This window comes from Colobus angolensis, unplaced genomic scaffold (genome assembly GCF_000951035.1).
Source record: "Colobus angolensis palliatus isolate OR3802 unplaced genomic scaffold, Cang.pa_1.0 Scaffold237, whole genome shotgun sequence".
NCBI classification, from domain to species: domain Eukaryota; kingdom Metazoa; phylum Chordata; class Mammalia; order Primates; family Cercopithecidae; genus Colobus; species Colobus angolensis.
The window spans coordinates 2901872-2913052 of NW_012115566.1; the positions used below are offsets into that span (position 1 = coordinate 2901872).

At 39.1% G+C, this 11181-nt stretch overlaps 1 non-coding gene across 1 annotated transcript; it reads left to right on the forward strand.

Moving 5' to 3' along the window:
- Nucleotides 1-303: 303 nt before the first annotated feature.
- Nucleotides 304-377, forward strand: TRNAI-AAU. Its single transcript has one exon. It is a non-coding gene; the product is annotated as a tRNA-Ile (tRNA).
- Nucleotides 378-11181: the final 10804 nt, after the last annotated feature.

The following is an 11181-nucleotide window of genomic DNA, read 5'->3' on the forward strand; positions in this document are numbered from 1 at the left end:
AGGAACTGGCAGCGATCGCAAGCTTGGAGTTGCTTTTTGGTTTGTTCTGAGTCCTTCACCTGGTGAGGGGAAGGAAGCCCTGCTTGGGGTCGTTGAATCTGAGTTTTCTCCAGTCAAAATCAGTGGTTTTTCCCTGAATAAGCATGGTTTACCTGTGCCTACAGGGAGGAGTTCTCCTTTTCTTAAAAAAATATATTTTATTAATGAAAGGGAAAGTAACATTTCTGTTACAAAGAAGAACATCAGAGGACATGGATCGGATATAATTTAAATAAATATAAGAAAAAGCCTTCCCACCAAGGTGGCCGGTTAGCTCAGTTGGTTAGAGCGTGGTGCTAATAACGCCAAGGTCGCGGGTTCGACCCCCGTACGGGCCACTTCGTTGTTTTTTTTTTTCCCCCCTCCCTTCCTTTTTCGTTTTTACTTTAAACTGACCACACCTCGCTTGTAAAGTTGGCTTTTACATCAAACTCCAGAGCCTCGCCTCTCCGTTTATAAATGTAGTTGCACTAGCTAGACAGGAATTTTTTTCTTTACTTCACCATTTTTTTTTTTTTTTAAATCGACCCCACCTAGCTTGTATACTATGGTCTTATATCCAACTCCAGAGTTCTGCTTATCCATTTGTAAATGTGGTTGTAATAGCTAGACAAGCATTAGATTTGTACGTTTTCTGCTCTTTTGAAGAAATAATATACCAGTTAGGATGAAGAGGTTTTTTTGTTTGTTTGTTTGTTTTTGAGAGATTCTTGCTCTGACGCCCAGACTGGAGTGCAGTGGCATGATCTTGGCTCACTGCAACCTCCACCTCCCAGGTTCAAGCAATTCTCCTGCCTCAGCCTCCCAAGTACCTGGGATTACAGGAGTGTGCCACCACGCCCGGTTAATTTTTGTATTTTTAGTAGAGACGGGATTTCGTCATGTTGACCAGGCTGGTCTTGAACTCCTGACCTCAGGTGATCCTCCTGCCTTGGCCTCCCAAAGTACTGAGATTACAGGCGTGAGCCACCACGCCAGGCCAGGATGGAGAGTTTTTAAAGGAAATTCAGTGAGGTGCGTGGGTGATTTTAGGAATGGGAAAAATAAGAATTCGATAATATCTTGTATTATTTTGCGAAAAAAACTTTCTGAGATGATACTATTTTGACATATTTTGAGCTTTTGAAAGAGATCATATTGATTTTTCCCCTAATTGATCGCTCAGTTGGTTAAATTGTTGTGTTTGTAGCTTTGAGGGCAAGGGTTCAGTCTATGTGGGAAAAAGCCAGACTTGTGACGTTGCTTTCTGCCAAGCTCCAGGCTTGCAACCACAACTGCTCAGCGTTAAAATGGATCCGTGGTTAGCCTTTGGCTTATGTTTGACAGCCGTTCTCGATGTGGCCCATACCAAGCCATTTATGATGAGGCCCTTACCAAGTCATTGACAATTCATTAAACAATTTTTGAACATATATCATAAAAGCGATAGGCTTGAAATTTGATGAAAATGGAGTACGTGATGGGAGATAGGAGGGCCAGAGCCTCTGGGGCCACTCTAAGGCTTAACACCTCGCTCTTCCTGTCCTGTGCTTTTCTTGGAGTCTTGTCACTGGATCCCCGTGTGCCTGGCACATGTCTCATTTACATTTCTTCCTTCACTCCTCATCCTCCCAACATATCTTCACCCTTCTCTTATTTTAAAATATGAGTTGCTATGAAAATGACATTAACAATATTGATAAATAATAAGATAAATAATGGCTCAAAAAGAGCGCCAAGGACATAGTGGGTGAACCACAAAGGGAAGGGGCTCCCTCTGTTTTGCTCAGTGCTGCATTTTTCACGTCAAGAATAGTAAGTAGCTCAAAGTCAGCGACTGAAAAAGATTTCTTTAGAATGAATTAATAAAGAGTACCTACTACTTAGTCCATTGTATATTAGATGATATACACAGATTTAAGTATAAGAAGGATTCCACGGGCAGTTGCTGACTTTGAAAACGAAGGGAGCCACCAGCCAGAGAACTCAGGCATCTGCTAGAAACTGTGAGCAACCTTTAAGCCGATATCTCAGTCCTACAGCTGCAGGGAACTGAATGCTGCTGACGACCTGAGTGAGTTTGAAAATGAATTCTCCCCTAGAGCCTCCATAAGGGACATGACGGGGCCTGCTGACATTTTGGTATTAGTTTGATGACACCCTGCCAGACTTATAATGCACAGAACTGTGTGATAATGAATGGATGTTGTTTTAAGCTATTGAATTTGTGGTAGTTTGTTAAAGAAGTAATAGAAAAACTAACAAAACAAGAAATTGTTAACCCACCCACACTTCCTACTGTCTATCCTGGGTTATCTTCCTCTCTTCAGTGCAATGTAAGATGAAATATGGTTTTAAAATGAAGGACAATAATTTTCAACATCAACACAGTAAGAATGAAAAGGAAAAAAGAGCTTCTTTTGATCTTAAAAATTAAGGATATATATATACATATATATGATAAGTTAATACATTCACATAAACAGTAACTAAAAGTGAAGATTTTCTTCTTCCTCATAGCCCATATCTGCCCAGTTCTTGGCATTCTCAGTACTACCTCCCATATATGATGACAATTCTTCTTAGTTTCCTATGTATTCTCCTCAGTGTTCTTCATGCAATAGGTGCAAATATACATAATACATTTTACTTTTCCTTTTTAGTTATGTAAAATGTAACATTATACATACTATTTTACATTGTGCTTTTTTCACTTGATATGCCTTGGAGATGTCTAATTTAGCAACACTTGTAATGCTTTCAAACAGCATTATATACTGTACAGAAATAAAACTTCTTTTTTCTTTTTCTTTTTTGTTTTTTTGAGACAGTGTTTCCATCTTGTCACCCAGTCTGGAGTACAGTGGTGTGATCTCGGCTCATTGCATCTTCTACCTTCTGGCTCAAGTGATTCTCCTGCCTCAGCCTTCCGAATAGCTGGAATTACAGGTGTCCGCCACCATGGCCTACTAATTTTTGTATTTTTAGTAGACACGGGGTTTTGCCATGTTGGCCAGGCTAGTCTCGAGCTCCTGACTTCGGGTGATATCTGTTGTGGGAAGTCAGGAACCCCAAACGGAGGGACCAGCCGAAGTCATGGCAGAAGAACATAAATTGTGAAGATTTCATGGACATTTATTAGTTCCTTAAATTAATACTTTTATGATTTCTTACTCCTGTCTTTACTGCAATCCCTGAACATAAATTGTGAAGATTTCATGGACATTTATCACTTCCCCAATCAATACTCTTGTGATTTCCTATGCCTGTCTTTACTTTAATCTCTTAATCCTATCATCTTTGTAAGCTGAGGATGAATGTCACCTCAGGACCCTGTGATGATTGCGTTAACTGCACAAATTGTTTGTAGAGCATGTGTGTTTGAACAATACGAAATCTGGGCACCTTAAGAACAGGATAACAGCGATTTGCAGGGAACAAGGGAGATAACCTTAAAGTCTGGCTGCCTCTGGGCCGGGCAGGACAGAGCCATATTTCTCTTATTACCAAAAATGGGTAAGAGAAATATCGCTGAATTCCTTCCCCAGTAAGGAATATTAACAATTAACAGCCCTGGGAAAAGAATGCATTCCCAGGGGAGGCCTCTGAAATGGCCACCCTAGGAGTGTCTGCCTTTATGCAGATGTAGATAGGGATGAAACACACCTAGTCTCCTGCAGTGCACCCAGGCTTGCTAGGATTAGGAAATTCCAGCCTGGCAAATTCTAGTCAGACCAATTCTCTCCTCTTGAACCCTGTTAAAATGTTTGTTAATGACAATGTGTACACAGCGGGAAATGGAAGTTCATTAGTGATTCTAGTTTCATCCTGTCCTTATGATCTCGCCCTGACCTCCTGCCTTGTGATCTTTTGTTGCCCTTGAAGCATGTGATCTCTGTGACCCACACCCTATTCGTACACTCCGCCCCTTTTGAAAATTGCTAATAAAAACTTGCTGGTTTTGCGGCTTGCGGGGCATCATGAAACCTGCTGATGTGATGTCTTTCCCGGACACCCAGCTTTAAAATTTCTCTCTTTTGTACTTTTTCCCTTTATTTCTCAGATCAGCCGACACTTAGGGAAAATAGAAAATGACTCACATAGAATTATTGGGGGTGGGTTCCCCCGATAGATACCCCCCAACCTCAGCCTCCCAAAGTGCTGGGATTACAGGTGTGAGCCACTGAGCCTGGCTGAATCTAGACTCTTTAAGTGCATTCCACCACTGAGGATAGGAAGTATACAAGCAGGATTGGAGAGAGAGAGAAGATTACACCTATACTTTAATAATACAAATAAAACTCTGTATGAAGTCATGTGATATTCCAAAGAGTCTTCAAGTAGGGGATCCATAACACTCTGTTGATCAAAGGAAATTACATATTAATTTGTTAAAAGATGGCTTTCAGAAAAAGCTAAATCTGTGGCTCTCATACAGATATAAAAATAGGCATATGATCAAAAAGAATAAAATGCTTCAGAATAAATTTAACCAAGGAGATGCAAGAATTGTACTCTGGAAAATACAAAACATTGCTGAAAGAAATTAAAGAAGATGTTAGAGTGCTCGTGCAATTAAAACAAACACCAACAAGGAGGCACTAAGTCTACTCTGACACTGCTGGTCTGTAGTGCCAGAAGTCTTATTGATGCAAAGTGTAAGTTAATTATATTTTAATGAAAAGGTAGATAAAACATTGTACAACAGTATTCTAGGCCACCGACAAAACTATGACAGAAATCTGGGCACGGTGGCTCAGGTCTGTATTCCCAGCACTTTGGGAGGCTGAGGTGGGTGGATCACTTGAGGTCAGGAGTTTGAGACCAGCCATGGACAGCATGGCCAAAACCCATCTCTACTAAAAATACAAACAAACAAACAAAAAAAAGCCAAGCATACTGGTGTGTTCCCGTACAGCTACTCAGAAGGCTGAGGCATGAGAATCTCTTGAAGCCAGGAAGCAGAAGCTGCAGTGAGCCGAGATTGCGCCACTACACTCCAGCCCGGGTGACAGATATGAGACCCTGCCTTAAAAAAAAAAGAAAAAAAAAAGAAAAAGAAAAAGAAAAGGAAGCTGTAACAGACACACTAAAAGCCTTCCAACTTTAACTCGTAACATAGCTTCATTCTCAAAGCTGACTCCTTTTTTCTTTTTCCTGAGTGTAGAACAGTTTAAATTTCAAACAGCTCCTTGACACTGCTTTTCATGTCCAAACCAGACATTTTGTTGTAATTTGATAAAAGGCCTCTTTCCCTCCTCCCCTACACAAACAAACACATCCCCACCACACAGATGGAATCTTGCCCTAATACCCCAAGGTAATGAGTGAATTATGCTTAGGTCCTTGTAAAGAAAATCTTGGGATGGCAAAGGGGCTAGGCAGCAAGAAACAAAAACAAAACAAAACAAAATTTTGTATATGACTTTTTTTTTTTTTTTTTTAGATGGAGTCTCACTCTGTTGCCCAGGATGGAGTGCAGTGGTGTGATCTCAACTCACTGCAACCTCTGCCTCCCACGTTCAAGCGATTCTCCTGCCTCAGCCTCCTGAGTAGCTGGAATTACAGGCACATGCCACCACACCCTGCTAATTTTTGTATTTTTAGTAGAGACAAGGTTTCACCATGTTGGTCAGGCTGGTCTCAATCTCCTGACCTTAGATGATCCGCCGCCTCGGCCTCCCAAAGTGCTGGGATTTACAGGCGTGAGCCATCATGCCCGGCCTGTATATGACTTTTAAAACAAGAGGACAACACAGTATTTTTCAAAATTGTGTGTAGCGACTATGCATGGACAAAGCAAGTGTGGCATGTATTTGCATAATGTTTAATTTTTAAAAAATATTCTTTAAAAATCTTCAGGATTATGTCTATTTTGCTGTGCATTTTGTTTCACTTTGCTTTATCTTTCCAGGGTCGCGGTTGGGTTAAAAGGTGTGTTGGTTTAGTACCTCTGTAAGACCTAACTAGAGTTCTTTCACTTTTCCAAGGTAAGAACATTCCTAATTAGAATTAGGAAGAAGCTTTTACTTTTTTTAAATAGGAAATTAAAGAAGATGTAAATAAAAGAAAAGGCATGTGTATTAGTGAAGGTTCTCCCCAGGAACAGAGCCAATAGGATGTGTGTGTGTGTGTGTGTATGTGTGAGTGTGTGTGTATCTATGTATGCATATAGGAGGGGGGATTTATTTTCAGAAATTGATTTCTGCAACTGTGGAAATAAGTTTAAAATCTTCTTGGTAGGGCAGCAGGCTGGGGACCCAGGGAAGGATTGATGATACAGCTGGAGTCTGAAGGCATTCTGCTGACAGAATTCTTTTTTCCTTAGGAAACATCAGTTTTTTTTTTCTCTTCAGCTGATTGAATGAGGCCCATTCACATTATGGAGAGCAATCTGTTTGACTCAAAGTCTACAGATATAAATGCTTATCCCACCCAAAAAATACCGCTACAGGAATATCTAGAATAGTATTTAACTAAATATTTGGGTACTGTGGTCTAGCCAAGTTAACACATAAAATTAACCATCACAATATCCCATGTTCAAAGATTGGAAGACTTAGTATTATTAAAATGGCAATTCTGCCCCAAAGCTATCTGAAGGTTTAATGCAATCCCTATTAATATCCTAACAACTTTTTCTTTCTTTTTTTTTGCAGAAATGGGAAGGCTGATTCTAAAATTCATATGTTTTTGCAGTCAAAAGAAAAACAGGCTGGGCGTGGTGGCTCACGTCTGTAATCCTAGCATTTTGGGAGGCCGAGGTGGGCAGATCACTTGAGGTCAGGAGTTCAAGATCAACCTGGCCAACGTGGTGAAACCCTGTCTTTACTAAAAAAACAAAAATTAGCCAGGCATGGTGATGTGTACCTGTAGTCCCAGCTACTTGGGAGGTTGAAGCAGGAGAATCACTTGAACCCGGGAGGTGGAGGTTGCAGTGAGCCAAGACCATGCCACTGTACTCCAGCCTGGGCGACCAAGCGAGACTCCATCTCAAAAAAAAAAAAAAAAGAAAAGAAAAGAAAAACAAAGTTGGAGAACTTGTACTTTCTGATTTCTAAAGATACCACAAAACTACAATAATAAAAATGGTGCAGTGCTAGCATAAAGATAGACATATAGATCAATGAGAGTTCAGGAATAAAGCCATATACCTATGACCAATTAATTTTTGACAAGGGCCAGCAAGACAGTTCAATGAGAGAAAGAATAATCTCTTCAACAAATGGGGTTGGGATAACTGAAAATTCACATGAAAAACTTTGAAAATGGATCCCTACCTTATACCATATAGAAAATCTAAATCAAAATGGATCAAAGACTAAAATTCAAGAGCTAGAACTACAAAATTCCTAGAAGAAAAAATAGGAATAAATCTTCATGACCTTCAATGTGACAATGGCTTCATAGATATGACACTAAAAGTGCCTGCAACAAAAAGAAAAATGGACACATTGGACTTCTTGAAATTAGAAACTTTTGTGGATCAGAGGACATATCAGAAGAGTGAAAAGGCAACCTGAAGAATAATAGAAAGGCCAGGTGTGGTGGCTCACACCTATAATCCCAGCACTTTGGGAGGATGAGGTGGGCAGATCACAAGGTCAGGAGTTCAAGACCAGCCTGGCCAACGTAGTGAAACCCCATCACTACTAAAAATACAAAAAATTAGCTGGGAGGCAGGAGAATCGCTTGAACCTGGAAGGTGGAGGTTGCAGTTAGAGGAGATCATGCCACTGTACTCCAGCCTGGGTGACAGTGTGGGACTCTGTCTCAAAAAAAAAAAAAAAAAGAATGACAGAAAATATTTATAAATCACATATTTGGTAAGAGTCTAGTGTCCAGAGTATATTTTTAAAAACTCTTACAACTCAACAACAAAAAGAAAACAAACCAATTAAAAATTGGGCAAAAGACTTGACTAGGAATTCCTTCAAAGAAGATATACAAATGACCAACAAGCACATGAAAAGATGATCAACATTATTAATTATTAGGGAAATACAAATTAGTGAGATACCACTCCTTACCTACTTGGATGACTAGAATTAAAAAATCAGGTAATAGCAAAGTGGTGGTGAGGATATGGAGCAACTGGAATCCTCATACATCGCTAACGGGAATGTAAAATGGTGCAGCCATTGTGGAAAAGTTTAGTATTTCCTTAAAAAGTTAAACACAGAATTACCATATGAACTCACAATTCCACCCTTATGCATATAATCAATAGATTTAAAAGTAGGTTTTCAAACAAATACTTGTACATGAATATTTATAGTATTGCTGTCACAATAGCCAAAAGGTAGAAGCAACACAAATATCCATCAACTGACAAAGGCACAAGGAAAATATGGTACATCTATACAATGGAATATTGTTCAGCATAAAAAGTAATGAAGTACTCATATATACACAACACGGATGAACCTCAAACATTATACTAAGCAATAGAAGGCTGACAGTGCATGATTCCATTTAATGAAATATCCAGAATAGGTAAATTCATACACACAGAACTTACATTAATGATTGCCGGGATCTGGGGAAAAGAACAATGGGGAGTGACTGCTTAATGAGTACACAGTTTGTTTTTGAGGTGATTAAAATGTTTGGAAGTGGATAGACATGATGATTGCACATCATTGTAACCATACTAAATGCCACTGAATTGTATAATTTACAATGATTAATTTTATATTATGTAAATTTTTTCTCAATAAAATTAATGAATACAGATTAAATATCTTATTTTGCTGATTCAGTGATGGAATCAGACAGATGTTGTAACCAGTTTAAAGGGAAAGTCAAAAAACACAAATTTATATGGAATAGAAGAATTAGATTGGTAATGGAGAGAAAACTAGTTTTTCCACTGCAGGAGGAAAGTTGTTAGTCCATTTTGCGTTGCTATCAAGGAATATCTGAGGCTGGATAATTTATAAAGAAGAGAAGTTTATTTGGCTCATGGTTCTGCAGGCTGTATAAGCATGGCACTAGCATCTGCTCGGTTTCTGGTGAGGCCGAAAAGAGCTTTAACTCTTGGGGAAGGTGAAGCAGGAGCAGGCGCCTCATGGTGAGAGAGGGAACAAGAGAGAGAGAGAAGAAAAGTCCTAGTCTCTTTTTAAAGTCCAATCTGAGATTCCTTGTGAGAACGCTCAGGTTTAACAACCAGATCTCTCACATGAACTCATTACTGTGGAGAGTGCACCAAGTCATTTATGAAGGATTTGCCCTCATGATTCAATATAGTAAGCCACCATGCCCGGCAAGTCTTTTGTTTATTTATTTTGGTTTGTCTATCTTGCTTCCTTGAATTCGTTTTAATCATTGTCTAAGAATATTTCATGTCACTCCTCTCTAAAAATTCTTCTCCAAATCTCTGTTATTTTGCAAAGCTTTAAATAAGATTGACACCATATATTCTGTGTCATCTTCTGTCATTCCTCTTAATTTACTTCTCCCTTCTTTCCTAAATATAATGGGGGAAGGGAGAATTCTACTTCCTCATCTTTCAAAACCAGGCTGTGAGACAGTCTGCAAATATGTTAATAATGGAGGAAGCTTCCTTTCTTTTTTCTTTTTCTTTTTCTTTTCTTTTCTCTCTCTCTCTCTCTCTCTCTCTCTTTTTTTTTGTGATGGAGTCTGGCTCTGTTGCCCAGACTGGTGTGCAGTGGTGTGATCTCGGCTCACTGTAACCTCTGCCCCCTGGGTTCAAGCGATTCTCCTGTCTCAGCCTCCTGAGGAGCTGGGATTACAGGTGTGTGCCACCATGCCTGGCTAATTTTTGTATTTTTAGTAGAGACAGGATTTCACCATGTTGGTCAGGCTGGTCTCGAACTCCTGACCTCGTGATCCACCTGCCTCGGCCTCCCAAAGTGCTGAGATTACAGGTGTGAGCCACCGCACCTGACCTGAGGCTTCCTTTTAATGTGTAGGTTGAATCTGGAGTAACTGACAGGTGTAAGGTAGTGAGAGTTTGATAGCTGATTTGTGTGTTCCACTTAATATTTCAGACAGAGGTTGTTTAGGGCCACTTAACTGAAATGTACCTGAGAACATATTTGTTCCTCTCTGCGCTTTTAGTAAGCATAGAGCAAGAATAACACTATAACATGTAATATATAAATCTTCAGATATTTTCAGCCTTCATTGAATTTAGTTTGCAAGAAGGAGAGAATACTGTAGTATTCAAGTTTGTATTTTTAGATACTTAAACTTTGAAGACATAGCTTAATCAATTGTTTACAAATTTTTCAATAGCAGCAATCCAATTTGCAGGATCCTTTAAATATCAGTCTTCTGAGAAGTGAAGCAGAGGCTTGTGACAATCTTTTTTGCTCACATTCCTTTGAAAGTAGGTGGGAGAGAACTGCTATGAATAAAATGAGAAAGCAGAATCAGATTTACTCTGAAGTATAAACGATTTCAGGCACAGTGCAGGACTACTTTTACAGCAGTGAAAAGACAATGACTCTGGTGGAACTCTGATAATAACCTTTGAAATCTCTTTAGATAAAACTGAGAAACCAAATGAGTCAGCCAGTGCTACAGAGGGTACACTTTAGTTTATGAACTGCAATGCCACTTAAGATTCAGGAAAGTCATTCATTTGTGATTTATTTCCTCAATATATAATTGAGTCCCTAGATCCTAGATGTACAAATAAGACAATTCTTAGAGTCATACAAAACCGAAATGGTGAGAAAATAAATTTCACCATTACTCTCTTATTTTCAAAAATCAAAGTGAATCAGACTCCAAGCAAAATGCCATGGCTTATTAATTATTTGCCTGACACTGATAATCAAAATCTATCATGTGCTGAAAATGATGGCTATCAAGGTTAAGAGGCTGGAGACTGAATGTCTATGACAGAATTTGAAATATTGCTCTCTACTATGTATCACAAGACTTTTTTTTGTACAACTTATACATCCCCAGTCTTACCTGTCATCAGCAAACCCATTGCTTTTTACCAACAGAAACTTTATTCATTTTTTCCTTCATCCCAACCCTTTCATATTGTGATGCAGTTACCTGGCAAAGGACTCTTCATAATTGTGCTAATCGCTCAATACAGATTTCACAACCTATAAATTCCTTAATGCATTTTCAACTTACGTATTTGCAACATACTATTGAAAATATAAAATTGAACAACTA